This window comes from Manis pentadactyla, chromosome 13, assembly GCF_030020395.1.
Source record: "Manis pentadactyla isolate mManPen7 chromosome 13, mManPen7.hap1, whole genome shotgun sequence".
NCBI lineage: Eukaryota > Metazoa > Chordata > Mammalia > Pholidota > Manidae > Manis > Manis pentadactyla.
Genome location: NC_080031.1, coordinates 107,037,478 through 107,060,388, shown reverse-complemented (window position 1 = coordinate 107,060,388; position 22,911 = coordinate 107,037,478). Strand labels below are relative to the sequence as shown.

At 44.8% G+C, this 22,911-nt stretch overlaps 1 protein-coding gene across 3 annotated transcripts in view; it reads left to right on the top strand.

Annotated features, from left to right (window-relative positions):
* Positions 1-20,942: 20,942 nt before the first annotated feature.
* JAKMIP2 (janus kinase and microtubule interacting protein 2) overlaps positions 20,943-22,911 on the top strand; it is a 177,109-nt gene continuing 175,140 nt past the window's right edge. For all 3 annotated transcript variants that reach the window (XM_036894611.2, XM_036894606.2, XM_036894598.2), the window contains exon 1: positions 20,943-21,168. The gene's annotated coding sequence lies outside the window, so the exon portion shown is untranslated. The remainder of the gene's footprint in view (positions 21,169-22,911) is intronic.

Genomic DNA, 22,911 nt, shown 5'->3' with positions numbered 1-22,911 from the left:
CTTCTCTCTCCTGTAGCAGCACGTCCTTCTAATAAGGATCCTTGTGCTCACATCATTGGGACCACCCACAAAATCCAGGATAATCTCCCTATCTCAAAATCCTTTACTTAATCTCATGTGCAAAATCCTTTTTGCCATATAACACATTCACAGGTGCCAGGGATTAGAAGGTTCTCATCTTTGGGTGCCATTATTCAGCCTACTGCAGCTACCAATGAATTTATTCCACAGAAAACAAAGTGTGTCGATGGGCCCACAGCCATGAACTTCATTGATCTTAGCATGTACTTCATCACCTGGAAACATTCAACCCTATAGAACATTGGAAAGGCCTACTGAAGACTCAGTCACACACTTCCTAGCACATGATACCCTCCAAAGGTATGGTGTTCTCCTAAAGGACATGGCATATGCGTTGAACCAACAGTCAAAATATGATGTTGTTTCAATCATAACCAGAATAGGCAGTTCTAGAAATCAAGGGATAGAAGTATATCCAATGACCAACTTGAATAATACTGGGTTTTTGTCCCTATGAATTTAAGATGCAATTTGTTAAAGATTTTTAATTCTCAAAGATGAATGTTTCAACCATGTGACATAATGGTTCCATTGAACTGGAAGATGAGACTCTCACTTGGTCACTTGGGCATCTCATGTCGCTGAGACAGCAGGCAAAGTGGGGTCATTGATCCCCATGTTTGTTAAGGGAAAAAAGGGTGCTGACTCACCAGGGGGAGAGGGTGGGTCATGTCTGGGACCCAAGGGACCCTCGACATGCCTCACAGTATGCCTATGTTCAGTAACAGAGTTAACGGAAAACTGCAGCGACCCATGAGCCCGCTAGTGACATGTCAAGAACTGGCAGCAACATCGGTAGGAGTGCGGCCTCGGGAGTTCCTGCTCGGCTCCCTGGTGTGGACGCAACTGCAGAAGCAGGACCGCCAACAGCAGCGGAAGCAGGATGACAAGCAGGTCAGCAAGAAGACGCCAAGACTGGGGAAGGCAGGAGGAGGCAGACTGTGCCACCCTGCCCTGTCCCCAGGGCCGCCCCTGCTGCCGTATCCCCATCCGCACTCCTTCTGCTTCCTGCTGATGGGAGGGTGCCCTGGTGAGACCAGAGGCACACTTACCAGATACTCAGCCTCCCTGCGCTTCTCCCTGGGACTGCAACCGGTCACAAGCATGATCAAGAAAATGTCCTGACGTGGAAGATCCCTGCCCAGGCTGCTCCTCCTGCTCAGTGGATGAGATTCTGAACCCAGGAGAATGGGAGAAGGGCCATTGTCCCTGGAAAAAGCAAGCACAGCCATCAGAGAAGAAAGGTTGAGGGAATAGGGATTGATGCCTGCTGGTCAGTGCCGATGGCGACGAGAACAGGACTTCCCGGGGGCAGAGGAGGGGAACACGCAAGGCGCGGGGAAGCATGCGTACACAGCAGGGCAAGAAGTCATCTTCAAGGGAAGGCCCTCAACTGCTGTCAGAGATTTAATCCCTGTGGTTCTCACTTGCTTCATACATCTGCTAACATTTCCCCAAATCCTGCCCCAGTCTCACTGGGCCCTACATCTTCCATTTCTACCTTGACCTGTTCTCACCACATTTAGTTAGAGTTCTGCTGCCAGATAGTGACACATATCATCTCTACAAACTGTGTTCATGAGAACTAAAATGGGTACTTTGCCCACCTCACTGGGAAGAAGGAGGTTTAACTGATGATTTTGGAAAGCTAGACAGAGGTTTCCTCTACAATACTCAGAGTCAAAGACCAGGGGTTACTTCCCTTATATGAATTACTTTCAGTCAAACGTGATTGAGAGGCTGGGATCAATGGTGTTAAATTCTGAAAGAGAGAAGAGGAAAGTTTGTCCTGTTCTAAGAAATCTGTGTGACGCTCAGAGTGCCTCTGGAGCAGGCAGAGACCAGGGCCCCAGATGAAATGCAGGTAGCTCCTGCTTTCTCAGACAACACTGGCCGGAGGTCAGTTTCAGGTAGAGGGCAATGAATGTAAGAAAAATCCAGCACTGTAACAGGTTTCTTTAAGCAATGGGAAGTCTGTGCTTTGATACTAGGAGAGGAACTTACAAATATCTCTAGAAAGCATGGAGAGAGAAGGTAGTAGCAGGTGACTGCCTGCTCTATTCCGACCCAACTATCGCTGACAGTCCTGTGTGTTCTGACGTCAGGCTCCTCCTAGAACCCAGAAAGCCCAGGTGGGAAGACCTGGAGCTCTTTATGATGCCCAGCGTGGCCCTAAAAGCAGCCAGCGAGGTTACTGTGTAATTACCTACCCATCCTTACAGAATGAAAGGCCTTTCAGGGGTCGCCTGTGGTTCATTACTTGACAAGGAAAACAGAGGGCAGGCATCAGATGGAAACATCTGCCTCTCACATCCTTGACTCCCGACTTCTCCCTTCTGACACTCACTAAATCCGTACCTAATTCCCCATTGAAAACCGAAGGAGTAAAGAGGGGTAGATATGTCAGTCTCTTCCCCTGAGATGCCTCTACATACAGAAAGCAGGTCAGCATGCTCCAAGACATTCATCTGAAATTAGCTTGGAATGGTCAAGGTTTGCTAGGATCAGCTGTCTCCCTGAGCAGGGAGAGAGCACTTTAAATGGAAGAGAAGGAGAACCACCAGCGTGAGGGGCTCAGAGGACAAGGCCGGCCAGAAAGGGTAAGGTAAGGGGCAGAGCAAACCCAAATCCAGCATTAGGGCAGGATTCCCTGCAGCTCAGATCTTACCCACATCAGGACCGTTTTTGGTGTCCCTTCCCTCCGCCCCAACTAAGCCCTCAGTTATCTCTGCCAAGTCCCAGGTTATCCAGGCACTCACTTGACCCCAGCTTTTGAATCTTCTTTTTACCTGTTCACCCTGCTGTTTTCTCAGCATTTCTGGCTGGATGTGTCTATTGCCCCGGGCAGGCCAGGTATGACAAGTCCATCTATTTTCCCAGCTCAACTTGATTTAAATGGGCATGTCCTTCATGCTACAAACATGAGTCATTGGTTTTTGCTTTTGTTTTTTTAATTGATGTTTTAAGAAAACTGGTTTGGAGTCACTTCCCCTAAGATAGAGCACAGTGTTGTTTACTCAAAGCCACTGGGAGAGAAAGATTGATGAGACACGCTTTGCGTTTCCCCATATGTAACCAGAGGAGTCAGAGTTCAGTGTGCATATCTCTCGGTATGTAGTCAACGGAAAATATATTTGATTGGGACAAGAGAGCCAGTTAAGTATTATTGAAATAATACTCCTTTATTGTGGTATTAATATTTGAACACAAATCAGATCTTCTACATAAAACGTGGCATCTTTTAAAGTCATTAGCTAAATACAAAATTACTAAGTTGCAGCACTTAAATGAAGGATGATCTTGAAGTAGACAAGAATTTCTTTAATCAGAAATACGACGCTCAGGCCTAAAAGATGACTACAAATACGAATGGCAGGCTTTTTCCTAAAGACTTGCATAACATTCTCTACGATTCTCTGGAGCCTAATGATAAAGCTGCCCTTTTGTCCATCTGGTTTTGGCCACGCTTAGTGACCTTGACTTTCTAATCAGTCCTGTTCTTACCGCCCTTTCCGCCTGGGGTTTCCTCCCCAAATGCTTGATCGCAGGGAACTCTCTCCCGTTCGAGAGAATATGCTCCTAATGCTCTTCTCGTACTGGACTTGAGCTATTTCCTCTTCATAAGGACTGGCAGAAAACCACACCAGTGCTCAGCAGATCTGTGGGAGAGGAAAATGGAGGCGGGAGAGTTTGTGTATAACTCCCTTACATAACTGGGCTCTGCAGGGCATTTGAACTGTCCTTCCTCGAAGGCTGATTACACCTTAAAATGAACACCTTAAAACAATGAACATTGTTGCTGGACCAGATAAAGGTCCAGGAACATCCCCCCAGCTACCCAATTGAGTACCCTTACCATGTAAGGACCACCAAGCAGGACCTCAGGAGTCAAACGGGGGAGACAGAGATGACACTTCATATCCTGTCTCTTCTAACCCCTGCTTTGCTCGTTTGCTCTAAGTGTGCGTTTTCTTTATTCAGTCATTTATTGGTGGCTTTATTTTGGGAGAGTCAACAAATTAGAGGAAAGACACTCTGAAGGAGAAGGGCCTCTTCATTGATATTCAGGGCCCTGTTTATTCCAGGGCATTGAAAGGTAAAGAAAAGAGATCTCTCCTGATTATACCAACAATTCTGACTGATTTAAGCAAGATAAATAATCAGATATAAAGCTTTCAGGCATCTCCATATTTAAAATTAGTCCAATATCCAGGCAGAGGATGGGATAATAGATGCCTATAAAGGCAACCTCTGATTAAACCCTTTGTGATTTCAGGGTAGAATATATCCCTTAGCCCAGAAGACTGGTAGAGATTCCTGGGGAAACAGGACCTCAGTTTGGGGCACAGAGTCACGTCGAAGTACTCCACTGGGTGTTGAGAAGGAAGCAGGTCTACACTGCATCTCAAAGTTTAAGAAAACATGTGCTAGAATACTTACTGCTATCCCCCTATGACTCCATACGTGCTGAGACAGACGTGTGGGAGAACGGGAAGCACGCACTGGGGGCCACGGAAGCGGCTTCTCCTGATTCGGCTTGAGGTGGTCTGTTGCCCACGGTGAGCTGTGACCTCCAGGAATGGTCCAGTAGTCGAGGCCCTTAGAAGAGACGATAGAGCAGAGACCCTAGGGAGCTCATCTACTCATGGGGGTAAGAAGATGAAGACCTCTCTTTATTATTATTATCATTAATTTTAACCAGGCCACAAAGACCTTTCTAAGCTCTTGGGGGATAAGAAAAGGCTGAATGCAACCATCATTGACTGGCGTCCTGTCAGGCCTACAGGTGTCTCTGCCGTGAAACCAAAATCAGGGAAACTCCGGGAGGTGAGAATGATCCTTCCCTTGCTCTCTTCTTTGCGATGGTGCTTGAGCCACAGGGAAGTGGGCCAGGAGAACGTGGAATGACTTCGGATGCACAGTGTGAACCTTCAGTTCTCCTACTTTCAGCCAGTCTCTTCCGATCATTCTAACCATCGAAGCATCTTCTAAGTTACTTTACCTTCAGTCTAAAGGAGGCCTAACCCATCCAAGAGGAAGGGGTACAACTGGATAAATTCTAAGTGTCCTCGTCCAGTTTAGGAGACTGAATCGTCATGGCCACCCACACCGGGGAGATGAAGCCTGAAGGGGAATCTGGCAAAAACAGCGACGACCGTGGTGGCGTGTGAGGCTTGGACTCTGAGGGTAGCTTGCTTCCTGTGACTGAGATAGAAAACCCAGACGTGTACACAAAGCGTTCTTCACAGACTGGCTCTCTGTGATAGAATGATTTCAAAGAAATATGTATTTGGTCATTCAGGTAATCAAATATGTATTTCTCAGATATATTTGGTCTTCACGCACAGTTCCTAAAAAATGCTTCAGTGTCATAAAGGTGAAATGGGTGTCTTATTACGTTAATGAGAAGGATTTTGGACCCCACCCAAGGGCCAGGGCTGGGTGTCAGGAGGACCAACGCTGTGGTCAGAGGGCGGGAACTCTGAGCCATCTCCCCCCCGCCCCTACCTCCTGCGTCTCCTGGGAGGGGAGTGGGGAGAGAGGCTGGGGGTTGAGTTAGTCAATGGCAAATGACTTAGTCTATCACGACTAGGTAATAGAACCTCCATAAAAACCCAAGAGAACAACTTTCTGCTCTCTCTCTCACTCTCTCTTTTTTTCTAGTCCCCTTTTTCATAGAACTTCTATGCTTGGGGAACCACACGGCTTCCACCTGCCACTGAGCCGGGAGCACTGAAGGACAGGCTCCAACAGGGCAGGTGCTGTCTTGCTCGGGACCTCGCCCTATGTGTCCCTTCATCTGGCTGTTGATTTGTGACCTTCATCATACCCTTTAATAAACTGGTAAGCATAACTGTGTCTCTGAGCTGCTCTAGCAAATAAATCAAACCTGAAGAGGAGGTTGTTGGAACCTCCAAAGTGTAGCTGGTCAGAAACACAGGTAACAGCCTGGGACTTGTGACTGGTGTCTTAAGAGAGGAGGGGTAGATAGACGGCAGTCTTGTAGGACTGAGCTCTTAATGAGTGAAATCAGATTCTGTCTCTGGGTAGATAGTGCCAGATGCCTAGTCGGTGTCCAAAAATTGCTTGGTGTTGCATGTGGGAGGATCCCCCACACACACAACACACATGTACACTGGAATTGGTCTCAGAACCAGTGAGCCTCTCGTGCTAAGTCATGAAGACCCTTCCTAGACAGCTCCGATAGGCTCAGAGGAGGCTGCAAGAAGCAGTCCTTCCCACTGACATCTCATAACTACGTTTCTCTGCCATTAATCATGAGTGTCAAGTAGACAAGAATCTCAAGGAATAAGAACATTACTTGGGGCACAGAATGCTGTTCTTCTTTTCCAGTGTTCTCTAGGTATCAGGGCTAGGACAATGAGGAAAAACCCAGGGGAATTAGGAAGCCCAACAGAAGATGCAGTGTGATGCTTCATTCCTCCTAATTCTGTACCACTGAATTTGTAGCTATATTAGCTATAAAAGACCACCCTCAATTCTGTGGTATTAAACAGAGAGTGTACCACACAGTTCACTGATCTACAACTTAATGACAATATTCCAGAAGGCATAATCTATTCAAATAAATAAACACCTCAGCTCTGAAGTTCAAAATCAGAAATCTGGTTATGCTACTGGGAGAGAGACACTCAATATGCAATGGAACGATCTTACATCTAATGAAGTCTGGAGGAGACAGGCAGGCGATCTCTAGATGCTCTTCCCTGGAGAAGGAGCTCCTAATACTTGGTTATTGAATAAATTTCCAACACTAGTTCTGTGAAAAACTCAGAATTTTGTAGAAACTTCTAACCACAAAAACAAAGTAGCTCACTTCCTACGGGATGAAAGTGCCCCCTTTAAGAAAACGACACTAAGAATTTTGAGCACAGATTCTATAATAGGTCAGAGTCCTGTCTCCCTAAGAAGCAATGTGAGGCTTCCTCTCCAAAGCTGATTCTCTTTTAGTGGAATGAAAGTCATGAAGACACCCCTAGAAAGCTTGAAGGGTTAATAGACAAGGAAACATTGTCTCTCAGCTTCATTCCACCCTTCAGTGCTCTGATCTGCGGTAACAGGGCGAGGACTATGCAAATGCTATTGTTGCTTGGCCAGTCAGCCAATCTGCAAATAGCTGGGTGCTAGTGGGAGACTAGAAGTGTGTAGGAGGGGGAAGGTAATTGCTCTTCTTCATTTGCATGCTGTGTGCTTGAGGTTCCTGCTGAGGTTCCTGCTCCAGCAACACCAGGAGGAGGGGGGGGGTGGGGAGGAAGAATTAGAGAAGGGAGAAGAGGGGGTAGAAAAGGAGAGAAGTTACAGACATCATGTTCTTTCTGCTAAGTATTGCTTTGCATGTTCCCTAAAAACAAGGGCAATTTCTTTCATAATAAGAGTTCAGTTATTGAAATCAGGAAATCAGCATTGATATAATTCTATCTAATTTATATACCTTATTCAAATATTGCCAATTACCCCATTGATGTCTGTTATGGCAAGTCGCTTTATTTATTTATTTATTTATTTATTTATTTATTTATTTTTGATATCGTTAATGTGCAATTACTTGAACAACATTATGGTTACTAGACTCCCCCTATTATCAAGCTCCCCCCCACCATATCCCCTTACAGTCACTATCTATCAGAGTAGTAAGATGCTATAGAGTCATTACTTGTCTTCTCTGTATATACTGCCTTTCCCATGTCCCCCCGCACCCTATCCCTGGCTACATTATGTCTGCTAATCATAATGCCCCGTTTTCCCCCCATCCCTCCCTTCCTGCCCATCCTCCCCAGTCCCTTTCCCTTTGATAACTGTTAGTCCAGTATTGGGTTCTGTGAGTTTGCTGCTGTTTAGTTCCTTCAGTTTTTGCTTTGTTCTTATATTCCACAAATGAGTGAAATCATTTGGTACTTGTCTTTCTCTGTCTGACTTATTTCACTGAGCATAATACCCTCTAGCTCCATCCATGTTGTTGCAAATGGCAGGATTTGTTTTCTTCTTATGGCTGAATAATATTCCATTGTGTATATGTACCACATCTTCTTTATCCATTCATCTACTGATGGACACTTAGGTTGCTTCACAAGTTGCTTTATTTTATTTTGGTTCCCCAGGATATAATCCAAGATTTCATAGCATTTAGTAATCATGTCTCCAGACCTCTTTAATCTATATTTTTCTCAGTCCTATTTGTCTCTTACTACTTTGACATTTTAGAAGAGTATAGGCCAGATATGTTGTAGAATTTCCCTCAATTTGGGTTTGTCTGCTCTTTCCTTGTGAAGTAGAATCATATCATGCATGTTGGCAGAAATGCTTCAGAAATGATGTGTTCTTTTCAGTGCATCAGGTTGAGGAGGCACATGATTTCTATTTGTCCTACTCTTGGTGTTGTTAAATTTAATCTCTTAACTAAAGAGATGTCGACAAGCTTTGTACATTTATAGGGATCCTGTGTTAAAGGGGCACAAAAATTCTCAGTCATCATATAAATTGGTCAAGGGGATAATAGTACAGCATGGAGAATACAGCCGATGGTTCTCTAATATCTTCCTATTTTGGCCCATAGTAGCTGCACTAGTTGGGATGAGGATTTAATAATGTGGGTGACTGGTGATCCATTGTGTGGTATACTTGAAACCAATATAAGATTGTATATCAACTATACTTCAATAAAAAAGTAATAAAAAGAAAAAGAAATAATATGCATACATTGAAAGAAAAACTAAAAAGAATAGGGATCCTATGGAGTTGCAGTTCGAGGCGCCATATATACCCTATTTTACTCATTAGTTTTAGCATCCGCTGATGATTCATACCTGAAAATATTATTATGATGTTTGCTAAATGATGGTTTGCTAGTAATGAATCATCCTTTTATACTTATTACTTGGCATCCTATTGTAAGAGAGAACTTTGTCTTCTGTCCTATTTATTCCATTTTATTTCTTCCTTTAGAACAGTATGGGCTCACGGATTCCAGTTCTATTCTGTGGTTACATTCCTTTACCATCATTATTCATTTTGATGCCCTGACTTTCCCCTTCTTTGCTAGTGGGGGTCCTTTCAAGCTGTTCCTCTGACTTCTGCTCTGTCTTCACCATTCTCCGTGTGCGTCTTTACTTCTGGCACATGGCGAGGCGCATCCTGGACTTCGCAGCCCCAGCCTTGGAATCAGGCATTTCTCCAGGTCATTGGCTTCTTTTCTTTTAGTGAAGCGTGGTATATGGAATTCACGGTCTGGGTTCTGTCGTGTCATGGTGGGTAGGCCCTCTCTGTGCACAGAGCTAGTGTAGACATGCAAGTATTCTCCCCCCATCTCTCTCTCTCTCTCTCTCTCTCTCTCTCTGTCCATCTCACTTACATTTGTATTCATAGAAACAACTTATGAGAGTGTGTTTCTCCACCACCTCATGAACAGGAGCTATTGTTCATAATAATCTGACTTCATATGACAATGGTCTGTTCTGGTCACAAAGGCCAGACTCATGCAGATCTGGGAAGGGGCAATGCTCACTGTGCCACTTAAGAGTATCTGCTGTGCCCAGGCTGGAGGCACAGGCTCGTGACATGTCCCCAAAGAAATCCCCTCAGTGTGGCCATGTAGGACTAAAGTCCTGCCTGCAGCTGTGGGAGAAGACAGCTCAGTGGCCCCCAGGAATCTCTACCCACCTGCCCCCTTGCATATGAAGACATAACAAGGGCCAACACACACCAGGGCACAAATGACAAGAGGAACATGAAGCCCCATCTCAAAGGCTGGTCCCTGATGTTAGACATGGAGTATTAAGACTTGTGCTAACTATGGAATCATCAGTGCTGTCTCAGTGAAAAAAAAAGAAAAAAGTCTTCTCCTTTAGCTTTACGCATAAACAAACAAACAAACAAGACTTGTTTCAAAGACAGTTGGGAACAGAAAGGACACGGGGAGATGGGTGTGTGGCACAAAGCCAAGGGCTCTGTTTTGTCTCTTTGTCCTGCCCTCAGTGGTGAGATTCTTGACCAGAGAGAAAAGTGACTGAAAGGAGAAGTAGGATCAGGAAGTCAGCATGAGGTTCTGTTCCACTTGATTCTGCCGTAGAAAAGTCGTTCACCAGAATGTGTATGTGAAAACCAGTCCCAGACTAATTTAATAGTGTAAGACATGGGATATATCCACGGCTTCCAGAATGGATATGTCCTGGCAGATGAGGCCCCACCCGAAGGCACCACCAGGAAGATCCTGATCCTGATGGGTCCACGCAACAGGTTCTAGGGATGGTCCTGGAAAGGGCTGCATTCAGTGTCCTACTGATTAACCTTTAAAGAAGCCAAGACTGCAGGAAGAGTTAAGGGAGATGTGTTCTCAGGACTTTTCAATGAAGAAGAAAGGTACAGTTCTAGTTTCCAGTTGCAGCTGCCCAATGCAGCTACAGTGATGGAAGGTTTTGCAAGGATCTTGACAGCAGTCCTGGAGTTGCTTCTGTGTGAGGAGGTGGAGGTGGAAGGGAGGCACCTACACTAAGGGGGCACTAGGAATGTGGGTGACCCGTTACTCAAGGACTTGTTAAAAGAAATGGAGAAAAACGGCAGCAGGATTCCTCTCCAAGTTTGGTCTCTCAGACTAGGCTGTGGACCAAGAAATTACCGTCATGTACTGGGAATCGTTGCTTTCGATCATTTTCATTTTCTCATCCTCTGTTTTACACATGAGCCTGTCTGACCTGAGAATATGGTGCTGAATGGGGGAAAGTAAAAGGATTGAAGACACTGAATAAAGCAAACAATTATTTTGTGTGAATTGCTGAAGCCTGGCTTACAGAGATCTGGGGATGCCAGGATTTGTTAGTAGCTGAAGTATGAGGCTCTCTTTTCTTGGTCTCACACCATCTGCTTCCAAAATCCTGTTTATAGAGCCTTACTCAGGTTGATCTGTGGAACTAAAGCTCTGAAAGTAAATTTAATATCCATTCCGACCTTTGGTTCAAGAAACAGAAAAGATTGTCATCATGGCTTATAAAAGGCCGGCCTGTGACTTAGTCTAATGCTGGCCACAATCAGGCATAAAATATTCTTTCCTGGCTTGATATCCCACACTGAGGCCCAGAGCGTAAAGACTTGTCTTCCTTAAGGGAAGGTATGGGGAACACACCTACTCTTGTTCAATAATATCTCCATACAGATCCCTGCACAATATCAGACCCAGGTTATTTTCCAGAAACTTCTGGGGAATTAGGACGATTGCATGATACAAAGCACTTAGCTCTTCCTCTTTGACATCCCTGTGTTGTTATGTCTTAGGACCAAAACGGAAATGGCTTGAAAAGCAGAGAAACTATTAGGAACTGTACCACCTCTGATTCACAGTAGGTGTTTTAATCCCACTAATCAGATATTAAAACCAGATGAAAGACTATTGTCATTAGTCGTTCCACTGTATCAAAAGAAAGAATAAAGATCTACTCTCGACTATGAAGGCTGAACAGTCTTAAGAGTTACGAAAGAATCTGCGTGAACTTCCATAGCCACATCTCCTTTTGCTCATGTATTTCAAAACTGTTCCATGTTGCAAAGGCAAATTATAGCCTGCTGGGAATCGAGGGGAAATAACTGTGAGGCAATGTGACCCAGCCCTACTGTGGGGGTCTCCAGTTATTCAATGACTATGGATGAAATTAAGAAGGCTTGGAAACTGAGCTGTTTGGAGATGAAGAGAGAAGGGACATATTTCTCACTCAGTGTTAATTTGCCCCTGATGTAATGACTTTTAAAGTCTCACCTAGAACAAAATAGTAACCTAAAGGGAGAGGTTAAATTTATTATGCATGGCATTCTCACATATCAGGCCGTTCAGGAGACAGGAGAATGGTCTAATAACAGCATAGTCTTGAATTCTACCACCGATACCTGGCTCTCATTCTGAAGGTCGAACACCCAAAACTCAGGAAGAGGGCCTGGCCCAATTTTCCACATTAGAAGGTAAAACCTAAATCTGCCTGGATTTGGGGTGATGGAAATAACCCCTAATGGGACCTCTGTGGTGTAAACTCCATTGACTCTCTGCATCGCCCAAAACAGTTTCTAATAACCCTGAACAGAACTGTGACTACCTAGTGTTCAGCTTTCTAAGAGGAGCTTCCCTTTGAGCGGGGCCACAGAGAAGCAGGGTCCACAGAGTGTACAGTTCTGTTGAACAGAGGGAGAGGCCAAATTCCTTTCTCCAGGCTTGATTTCTCTACTGACTCTGGGATATGAAGGCCTGTGCCAGACAACGCCAGACAAATCAAGGAGATTCATGAAGCAAAAATTCCTTTCTTCTCATGCTTTCAAGAAATTCTCTTTTATGGAGGCAGTAATATTAACAGGAAATCTGAGCATGATCAAGTTGTGTGAGTGAAAATCTGTATTTTTCTGCCACTGTCCCACAGTCGAATGTGAAGGCAATGAAGTATGAAAGGTCAGACAAATGCCAAGGATAGAGCACGGCACTGAGCACTGTGCCACTCACTCAGTTTACCTGGCTGCAAGGAAGATAGGAAAGGTGAGAGATGGAACCTATAAATAATTGTTTGTTGTAAAAGTAAAATATCCTGAACCCTGATTTGCCTTGAGTGAATGAATGAGTAGTGACCTACTCACACTGAGAGGTCATACTCCTGCCAAATATACCCATCCACCCCCACTTCTTCTGCTTCAACATTTCAATAAAAGCCCCCACGGGGATTAGTGTATGAGCTCAAGAATCAGGGCAGCAGCCTCTGGTCTTTGCTTTTCAGGACCAGGCCTTCCCTGGTGCCATTAAACATGCAGACCCTGCCACTTTGGGGCGCCCCTCGCACCCGGCCTCTGCGCTTCCTACCACCCCGCAGGAGTCCTCACCTCCCGCATGGCGCAGCGGCTGGCCAGCTCCCCCTGCCCCCTGAGGCCCTCAATCCCAGCCAGACGGCAAGTGCTCAGCAGTCCCTGTCACGGTAGGTGATCCACTCGCACCGCTGCCTCAAGCTCTTAGGGAAGGAGAAAGCTCTTTTCTTGTCTGTAAAGCGCTTTCAGGGAGGTGCGAACAATGCCTTCTGCCTTCTTTTAGAAGAGATGTCAAAGAGGACCACTTGGGCCGCAGAGTGTGGGAGCACGGACGGGATGGATCCTTCGGTTTCCGCACAGAGTGCAGCATATCTGGCATCCGCCGCACATCTGACGGCACCCGCAGTGCAATGGCCCAAGCCTGAGTCAGGCCCAGAGCCACACGCTACCTGGAAACAAGGTTTCCATTCAGTCTTCTCTTTTTCTTCATCCAATCCTACCCTTTCGGTTATTTATCCCTATGCCACAGATGTAGTTGTAAAATGGGAGGGTATTGTGGGGGACAAAGACATTGCATGAAATAAGAACCCCCAAATTTAACTTTGGGGATATTGTGATTCAGTAAATCAGGCAAGACCAAGAAAAGCCAGGACAAAGGGCACAGATTTCTATTTCTCTGCCTTCAGCGTCAGACCATTGTACCCTTAGCGTCCTGTGTGGGGTCTCTCCCAGGAACAAGGGAAAAGATTAACATTCCTTCCGTCTGTTGATTCAGGCAAAACAAGGCTGGCTAGTATGACCTACAGAAGATCGACCACCAGCTTAGTTTATTCGGGGTCATAAAGATTAATCCTGTGCATAAAATTTGTATCTCAAGGCTTGAAGTTCAAGTGAGACAGCATAAGTGAAAACCCTCTTGTCCTCTCAATGGTATATTGTCTATAAATATCTAGCTCCTCAAATGTTCGTTGGGCCAGGTTCACCATCTTACAGGTCCTCTGATTAACTAATTGATTAAACAAGATCATTGATATGTACATTTTGCATTTGCCTGACGGTCCCGATTTTACCATTTTGAAAATTATACTTCAGTAAGAGTTAAGGATTCTACAGATTTATTTGAGAGATGGATTGGGGTTTTGTTAAGGATTGAGAAATTTATTTTAAGGAGAAATGGATGCTGAGAAAAGACAAGGAATTTAGACTTTGGGTAAAAGAAAAGAGGCTTAAAAGAGTTAAAGTGAGGAAAACTGCTTTCCTGAAACTGAACTACCCCTGCCCGGGCTTGGCCTGCCTTCTCTGCATCGACACCATTCAGAATCAGAGCCACGTGGTCCAGAGGTCATCCCCAAGGCCTGAGATCTGAAGGGCCCCTTGGCTTGCAGCCGTAGCTGGAGCCAGGGACATGTGAGTAAGGGTGCCCCAGGAGGAGGCTGTGTGCAGACACAGGGCACCCCCCCAATTTCCTCACAAGGTTTTGTCATCCTTCATGGTGGTGATGGTTGGGGGACCCACAAAGCTCAGCCCCTTCACTGTGCATTTTTCTGACATGGAAGTGTTAGCAAGCTCCGGGCTACTGATTTCACACTTCAGATCAACTGTAAGAGACAAATCAAATAGTGATAAAATGTGAATACAGGATGTAAATATTTAAAGAGTTGGGTCATAAATAGGTAAGACAGATCATAAAGTCTGTAAGCTCCACCTTTAGACAACCCTTTTCTCCTTTCTGTCCCTCTGCACCCAGCATATGTCCAAGGAAAATAAATACTCCTCCGTTTGAGGTATGTAAGGGATACTTGGCGTTCTTGAGCTAGGAGCAATTAGGGAAATTTGGGGTCTGGAAAGAAAATACTGGGATTTTTCTAAGAAGGCTTTCCTAAGAAAGGTTCAGATAAGGGGGTGGGGATAATAATAGAGGAGTTGGAACTCACAGAGACCCATCTATACGCATGAGCTATGGGTTTTACAAACATAATTCATTTAAATCTCCATTTACTGGGCAAAGGCGGTTTTTACCCTTGCTTCACAGATGAGGACAACAAGGCGAGAGAAGGTGTGGTTACAAGTTCTCCCAGGAAAACAGACTCAGGCGATAACCCAGGAAGAAGCCCGATTAGCTGTGGGAGAGAATATGGTGGGAAGGTGGAGGAGGCACGGAGCAGAGGAAGGCCATTTCTTTCTGGCCATCTATTTCTCGACTGGGGGATTTGCTGAATCAAAGTCACGGTGCTCTTCCAGGCTCCGTCCACCCTTCCCAGCCAAGGTGCTTCCTTTGCAGCTGCATAAGCTCAGCGATGATTTGCCGAATGCACTGACTTGTCATCGATGCCTGATTCCCAAGGGCCCAGGGCCAGGGGAGTGAGGGAGGAGCGGCCCTGACAGCAGGTGCTTAGATCCCCTTCACGTTTCCCCAGGACTTCCTGGAGCCGAGCCCTGAGGGGAGAGAGGCCTTGACAGCCTGGGCTCTGAAATGAAGCACCCTGTTAGTTGTGTCCTAGGAGTGATCCTCGACTCCCCCCCTCCCTCAGCCCCAACAGCCAGTCCATCCACAGGGCCTCACAATGTACTCATTTGAAACGATCCAAACTCTCCCCATACCCACTGCGACCACCCTGATCTACCCACGGTCATCCGGAGCCTGGGTGCCTATAGCATCCCACCGGCATCCACTTTGCCCTGCACCCATTCATTTCCCAGTGTTTTAAACCAGATTTAAATCCTTTAATGGCTCTTAACTACATTTACAAAAAACTCCAACTGCCTGATAGCGGGCAGCATGATTTGGGTCCTGCCCAACTTACCAATTTTTCCTCATTCCCATCTCCCCTGTGCTCACCAGGTCCAGCTGAACTGACCTTCAGGAATACCTCTCATTCCCGGCTTCCTCTCTCCTCGGAGCTCGTCCTTCCATCCGAAACTCTCTTTTCTCAGCTCCTGCACAGCCGGCATGATCCATACTCCATTTCTCAGTTTAAATGTTACTCCGCAGTGAGTCATTTCACCCTCCCCACCTCCAGTCCTCATCTTCGTCTCAGTCATTCATTGCTTCATAGCACTTGGGAAAATCTGCTCTTTAGTGGCTTGTTTTCTTGTTCTTCGACTGCCCCCCACCCTAGACTGCAAGCCCCACCAGGACAGGAAGTCTGTTTTATTCACTGAGATGTTAGTGCTTCTTTTATGATCCGGCTCATGTTCTCAACTCTCGGTGCTGATGGATGTATGAAGACGTTTTGAGTTCCTATGCACTGTAAAAATTATGAACTTTATGATGCCTCCCGTACGCAACTGAATGTAAAATTATACCAAAATTAAAATAGAACTTGCACATATGCTGAAATTAAAGTAGCTTTTTTGTAGATTTCCTGATTGTGAAATTTTGGGAAAGGTCACTTCTTTGACGTCCCTGATTTGCTGGTAACCTAAGCCCATGTGTTGTCTGCCACTGGGCGATACACAGCTGCCCAGGACCTGACAGGGGAAGCTACTTCACGTTCCACCATCAGAGCAAAGGTTCGTATCATCATGTAAATCTTACTTAATAAACCTGTACCTTAGTATTGGTCACTGATAGCATTACCTCTTTTCTACATAAGAACAATTAATCTTTTGGCCTCTTTCATTTCTTTTCATCCCACACAGCCTACCAAACCCTATCTGACTTTAAGCTATTGACAAACTCTAATTCCCCAAAAACATTAACAGAAGGAAAGCATGGAGGAAAGAAGTTGTGTGTTTATGTGTGTGAGTAGGGGAAGGAGGCAGATTCTGTCCACAATATGTAAGTGGCACATAATTTGCACACAGGCACTGTGCTAGGCTAGCATCAAACAAAATCTGAGTAACACGCGTTGCTCCTCACATCTCAGCCCCTGTGCACATTTTCTCCCTCTGAAACCACCCACCTCCTACCCCACCCCACAATCCCTCCAGTAATGTTTTCCCCTGGGCTCCTAAACTCAGTTCTATCTTCCCCATCTATGCTCTCAGAGCTTCTTCCGTTATCCGTTGCAGCCCTCAACACAGTTTAGTTAGGTTGTCTTAATGTGAACATACATCGCCCTTTCCTTTTAAACTATGATCCCCATGAGGACAGTGCTCATGGTATCTTAGTCACAGCTGGGTTCTAAGCGCCTAGCACACAGCAGCAGCTGGCACTAAGTATTTGTTGGATTAAGGTATCAATAAACGGACGAATGAACACTATATCCCCAACCTCAATATGCTTCCAACCAAACAGGAAAGAAGGACAAAGGAAAAAAAAATACTTGCCATTCAACATCCTGAGTATAGTACCGAAGACGTGAGAACAGACAGTGGGGACGCCACTTCTAACGCTGATCCTGGTGTCATCACTGGAGGAGCTGGTGGATAAATCTCGAAGGTTGGAGACTTGGGGCAGGGACGGGACTTCCGCAGGAAACAGGGTGAGCAACAGCAAGAGTGTCCGATTGCTGTGCAGTCATCCATACAATGACTGGCCGTAGGAGGGGGCCGTTCACGGGAGGGTTCTTCTGATACATCGGCTTACATTTGGGGGGGTCAGAATGATCTTATTGTTAACGAACTCAGGAAGATCCAGACTGCTTAGACTGAATGTACTCTGTAAATATACAATATGTCATTAACCTAGAATGGACAGGCAATAAACAGCTAGTCCTGATCGTGACTCCTCACTTTTTACCCCTTTTAAGGGGGGAAATCAGGACATTGGCCTTCTTCTGAGATGAACATCTCCAGATTATCCTCACAGTCTGCTGAAAGCTGGTCTGCAGCCATCACAGCAAGTTCCTAGAACAGCCCTGAGTGAGATCAGTGTTTTGGAAACATCCAGAAAATTTGCACTGCGTAATCAGTTACTAAAAAATATACTCATAATGATATTAGCTAATATTAGACATTTATTACAGGCCAGATACTTGTTAGCTCTTTGCACACATGAACTTTGATCTTTACAACAATCCAATGAAGTAAGTACTGCTCTTACATCACATAATGAAGAAACTGAGGCACAGGGAAATCACACAACTTGCCCGCAGTCACTCAGAACACAAACAGTGAATCGTGGGCTCGGTCCAGGCGGTCTCCAGAGCCCCCACTTGGCAGCTTCCCCCCACTGTGCTGGGGTTTCTCCTGAAAATTTAATGCCACTTTTGGAGCCGAGACCCACACCTTATACATTTTCAGCCATCTCACAGAATTCAGAAGTCAGAGTTGGAAAGGTTCCGGGACAGGCAGACAGTTTGCAGGTACTACTGGACAAGACAGTCTTAGAGCAAAATCAGTAATTCCCAACAGACAGCATCCATACTACCAGCAATATGCTAGATGACTTTGAATATGTTTGGATAAATATTTCCATTTTAATAGCTATGTTTAAAACCTATTTTAAATATATTTTAAATATGTATTAGGTAGACATCATGCCAATGATGCATTATGGTAATTAGATAATTAATATAATTATCTTAGTTTTTAATTTTGAGACATATCAAAATATATAACTGGACAAATAATATTATAATAATAACTTATTGTTCACGATTCAAACAGAAATTGTTGCTATTTTATTTACTTACTGGCTTATTCTTTCAACACATATTTAGTGAGCACCTATTATGGGTCAGGGATTGTTCACAAATAGACAAAGAAAAATTCTTGCCTTTTCAGAGCTTGCATTCTAAGGGGGGAGAAACAGATAACAAAAAGTTTGAAAGCCCAAATAAGTAATATAGTATATTAGAAGATAAAAACTATGTAAATATAGACAATGGCAAGAGTAGGGATAACAATGGAGAAAAGGGATACAATTTTTAAATTAAAAGTTATTACAAGTTAGTTTGAAGAATATTTTATTTAAAAAGTATGATTTTACTTTAAATTCCTTTCTCTGGTGATACTCTCTTTACCATGCCTATTTTTATTTATGTTATGTTGAAGCCAGAGACAAATTTCATTTTAAAGTAAATAAAATAAACACTAAGCAATTAAATATTTAAATGAAACATTTAATGATGATAACAGTGCTTCATGGATATGGCAAAAAATGCCAGAGTAGCACTCCTGTGTCTAAATTGTGGAATTGTTCAAACAGGGAACACCAAACACTGTTTTCTCCCTCAGTTGATTCTATTTGTGTATTGATGGGAGGAGAGAAAACTAAAGTCACTCACCCCAACGAAGTCAGCTCTCGGCACTGATGATAAGGTGCCCCCCCCGCCAGGCTGGCGGGGTGGGTTCTGTCGCCCAGACACATCGGAGCTTCTGGGAGCCTGCTGCTTTCTTCTCTGATTACTTACAAGACCATGTCTGTGGAAACAGGAGAAGATGAAATACGAATATGAAAGAAGCCTGGTCATCACAACCCATTCCTTTATGTCACACAGCTACATTTAGCTGATGCTGATGTCAAAGTGTGTACAGACTCTGCTCAGGCTCCGGCGGAGGCAGGGGCCCTTGGCAGCAGGATGGGGGCTTCCCTTTGCAGAGGACAAGAGGCAACACCAGGCACTGAGGATGAGCAGCATCTCTCTCCTCCGTCAACTGCCTGTTTCCAAAACCATAGGTTTAAGGAAGTGAATTAATATTTCCCAAATCATATCTATAGTAAATGCTGACCAGAAATGGAGACTCTGAAATGTGTATTAATCCCATTCGAACATGTGAATAATCATACGGGTTAAGAACCAGGCTGTCTCTGTCCCGTGGGGGAGTGTAGAAATCTGTAATGGTTAGGAGAGCAAATGCTGGTGTTTCAAGGGTCAGACTTTTAATTCTGGCTCTGCCATTTATTAGCTATGAGACTTTGGTAAATTTATCTAACTCCTTTAAGGTTTAGACATCCTCAGCTGTCACATTTAGAGAACTTTTACTCTCTCAGGCCTGCTGGTCTTTGCCATCATCATCACATTATTATTACTATCACAACTATCACCTATTGTTTTTCTCACCTTAATTTTTACTCTTGTCTGAAATTGCCTTACACTCCCCTTAATCTCTTGGACTGAAAGTCATCTACAATGTGTTACTATTACTGGGCCTAATAGTAAATATTTATGTACACTTACTACATGCCAAATGCTTTTAGTGCATTGTCTCATTCAATCTTTACAACTTGGGCATGAGATAAATACTAGTGTCATCTATAATTTATAGTTAAAAACAGAACTCACCTAGAACTCAATGCTGCTGATGGCAGTTCATTTACCTACCAACCTACCAGCTGGCTTGGCAACTCCAAAAGGGCATCTGTGAAAATGGCACGGGATCTCCTGCAGGAAATTGGACACTCCAGGAGTTAGACCCTAAACTAAAAAGGTTTAGAATTATCCTGGTGTTACTGAGAACGGTGGTTGCTTAAGGAATTTCTGTTTTCTCTGTTCCAACCTCCTTTTTCACAGGGGAGTCCCAAATAACTCCGAGTCCTCTTCAGAGGGAAAGTTGGGAAAACTGTGAGATCAAGGGACTCACCTGAGAAGAACAGGCAGAGGCTGGTGCCGAGGAATCAGCCACTCTTACTTTACCGCAAGGTCCAGCCACTTACCTTGCTTTTTAACAACCTTGAGAGGCAATTGAGTAAAAGACGCTATAAAGGACACACATATGCAGAGTAATTATGGTCTCCTTTTACACGGTGTAATTTTCAATGTGTGTTATTTTTTTCTGATAAATTTAATACATTTTATTGGAAAACCACTGAAAATGCAAAAATATAGCTAAGCTGTTTTGGATGTTCCTGTCTAGACTTCGATTACGTGTAGATTATTCTCTTCCCGTGCCGGCACAACCTGGCCGCGTTTCTCCAGACCGGGCGTGCAGAGCTGTAGAGCCCAAGAGCGTCCCCGGCGCAGCAGCGCGCGGCCACCCCCTGCAGCCCTGCGGCTGGTCTCGCCCGTCTCCCCTCCCCCTCGGGCTGGCCGCTCCCCATTGGCCGTTGCCATGACGCCCAGCAGCTGCCGCGGGCAGCCTGTACCGCAGCAGGGGTGGGGCCGGGGGAGGCGGCCGGAGAGCCGGAGCCCGAGAGGCGTCCGCCGTGCGTTCCCGGCGGCTGCGGAGCTCGCCCGGCCTCCGGGGGGGGGAGCAGGCCCAGCGGCGGGGCTGCCGCTCCTGCCTTCCAGCGGCCGGCGCTCTAGCGGGTCCGGGAGGGTGGTGCCTCTTCGCGCTGTCGGGAGACGGGGGCGGAGAATCCCAGCCGCCGCTGCTGATGCTGGGCTTGGAGGCTGCATCCGACTGGGTCGCGAGGAAAATGGATTCAGTTCGCATCTCTCCCTCCCCGCAGCAGCTTCCCCGGGTCTCAGCACGGTGAGTAGGAGGCAGCGGGGCTGTCTTCTCGGTTTAGCCGGCTGCCAAAATGACCTGTGCGTGCATCTGTGGCCGGCCCTTGAACAATGACCCCTCAGGGTAGGAGAGGAAGATGTGGAGGCAGAGATGGGGATGGAGAGACAGGAAGGTTGCCTGGCACGGAGAAGTAAGATAGCACCCGCTTGTGTTAAAAATACATATATGTTGTTCTTATTTTATCTTGAACTGGCTCAGAGTGCAGACTGAGCCACTTGGTTGCTTTCCTTGCAAGCTTAGAAATCCGGGGGTGGAAAAAGCTAACAAGAAATGGGTGTTATTGAAAGGAATCATTTCATTTGCAGCTCTCACAAATAGGGCTGGGCCTTGCTCAAAAACACATTTGGTGCCTCTTAAGCTTCTTGGCCTAATTATAAGGTGATTTTGCTTATTTGCTTCATTACTAAGAAAAGGTGGCCCCGGAATTTAGCATATTCTATTTCACATTCTAATATACTCTGGTTGAGAAACCATTTCCAGATAGGGTTTCAATTTTAGTTCATAGATTCGATTGTAAACATACAAATGTATATATACCCTATGGATATGTATATCATATATACACATTACTTAGCATTTATAGTGCATTTATGAAAATATTTATGTGCAGGGCGTGCTTTGCAATCATTTTTATGGGTTACAAATGCCCTGCATGCTTGGAGGTAATGGCATATTTTTGAAACTATGCTTCTGGTTTGTGTTATTATTCATTGGCTTCATTTGGATTAATGTGAGATTTATTCTTGTTATTGTCCTTTAGTTTCATTGTGACCAATTAGGACGGATGCCTATCATTTAAACTGTATCATAGCATGAGATGCAAATTCATAGCCTGCCTCTTTTCTTTATTTTTAATTGGGTTTGTGGGGGGTGATTTGAGAGCCCTGAATTTACAATGATGGGAAAGGGAGGTGGCTTGTGGTTGTTATTTTGTGTCTAGCGTCTTGCCAAATGAATGTTCAAAGTGAATCAGTTTTCTTTAAATCCTACCCCAGCCCCTTTCATGTTTGTGTCTTGCGTCCCAGGAAGCTGGAAGGTGAAATGCATTCATTTTATTTAAGAGTGCTGCTATTTGCTGTTCATTTCTTCAGTATCCAGGCACCATTTTACAGTTCTCTCAAATGTATTGTAGGTCTAGTTATTTAGGTGGCTAAGTAAGAAAAGTGGGATTGTTTGGAAAATCTAGGTGTCCCTCAGTACCCTATCCATCTCCAAATTAGCCTGCTTATACAATGACAAGAAATGGGAGTGAGCAAAGCTTAGCACGAGAATGTGTGGCTTGTAGCCGAAATGGGGGGCTGTTATAGTTTACAAATGCTTACTGGGATCGGCTTAACCTTTCATTATGTCAAGGCTTTTAGGCAGCTCAGGAGACTTAAAGATGCCTGAGATGAGTAGGTGCAGCGCTCCATTACCATCCAGGATAATGGATTTCATTGAATTAAAGCCAGAAAAATCCTCGCAGGTAAAAGTGTTAGTGATATTACATTCATCATATGGACTAGTTTTATCCATCAATCTCTTTCCTAACAGCATCATTGTTAGTGCAAACGTTTTTACAACGTAAAAACAGTATTTTTTTGTTTTAATCTTGCATTTTTTTTACACTGTCCCCCTTCATTAACATTTTTTACAAGTATTTGAATCAAGTTAATAGTTTAATTTCTCTGAGAATAAATGTCCTATTTGGTTATATACGGGAAGGTT